Here is a 1,513-nt window from a genome sequence, read left to right as displayed (position 1 = left end):
TTAAAACACACATTGAACTACACGATCTCTAACACCTCACCCAAGTTTATGATTCTCTTTTTAACTTTAAGGTGAGATGAGAATAGGCAAACTGTGATCTAGGTCATAGTTTTGAGGTAGTAAGAACTCTGTATTCATATTCTTCATTTCCCCCTAGACTACAGGTAAAATGGCTCAGAAGGAGAAATCTGGCTCAGAGTCCTTGCTACAAATAACTGGTGGAGAAGAAAAACCCAAGGAGATGTTTCCATATTGGCTGAGGAACTGGGGCCCATAGCCTAGATCAATGAGCTCACCAGAGCCAGTGTAGACGGACAAATCTCATTTGGCACGGGGCATTTGATGGCTGAAGACAGTGGAAGACACCACGGATCCTGAAGAAATGGACCCTTCAAGCAGGGAAAGAATATAGATGAGTCCAGTTAGAACCTAGGAACTACTTAATTTTAAAAGGCCCAAAGTCTATCATGAGACTTTTTCTTTTTGTCCAGGAACCTAACAATCATTACCTGGTGAAGTATGTTTGATTCCAGCTCTTCTTCTTTTGCATTGCAAGCAAACTCTAGAAAATACACCTTGTGCTCAGGGCGAGAAAGGCAACTAAGTGGAAAAGAGGATCTAGAATAGTAAGCCTGCAGTAGAGGGAATTCAGTATTGCTGATCTAAACAGAAATCCGGGCACCAAGCAGTGTGGGAGTGGTGGTGAGGAAGCTCAGAGGTCTCTGGGTAGGGTTTGGTGACAAAAGAAGGATCCAAATGAAAGGTGAAAATCCTGAAGCTGAAGGGCAAAGGCTGACTCAGGATTACAGGGTGTATTACCTGAAGGAGCCTTAGATGATCTAATACTGTTCCCTCATTTTATAGGTGAACAAGCTGAGGTGCAGAGAAGCCAGAGGCCCCATGGCCAACCAAGTTGAAGCCCATGTTGGCCAAAGCCACAATCCTTCCTTCCAGTACCGCCCCCCCTCCCATCTCATCAGGAAGTCATTTTTGCCCCACATTCTCTTTTCTCAGGAGCCTGGCTAGCCCTTGAGACTGTCTTTGTCTCTTAGCAAACATTTCATTTTTCTACTAGCCTGTGCTCTGTGATCTCGTGTATTTTTTGCCACCCGAGGGTTAATCCAAAGGCTCCTCCCATAGTCAACTATTTATAAATGTTTGCTGAATTGAATTTCTAAACTGGCTTGTTCCTCATCCTGAAGGATGGTGAGAGGCAGGCTTTGTGCCAGTCCAGCGGAGGCTCTGGCTATACATTGGAGTCTAGGGTTAAAGGGGCTCTAAAGCTGCACCAATCAGCCTGATAGAAGCCCATGAGGAGGGTACTAAGATAGGAACATTGGGGAAGGAACAATGGAAGCCTAACAGCAAGCCAGCCTTTAAGAAGCTGGAGGGAGGTGACTCTCAGGCTGAGGGAAGATGGATGTAAGGGAGAGGTCAGTCTCTTGGATTTGTTCTGTATGGTTTTGCCTCATTATCCACATGCCCTGAGCCCAGATATGATCCTCAGGAGTCA

This window comes from Monodelphis domestica, chromosome 3 (assembly GCF_027887165.1).
Source record: "Monodelphis domestica isolate mMonDom1 chromosome 3, mMonDom1.pri, whole genome shotgun sequence".
Classification (NCBI taxonomy): Eukaryota; Metazoa; Chordata; class Mammalia; order Didelphimorphia; family Didelphidae; genus Monodelphis; species Monodelphis domestica.
The sequence above is the reverse complement of the archived record's forward strand: the minus strand, read 5'-3'. Positions refer to the sequence as shown.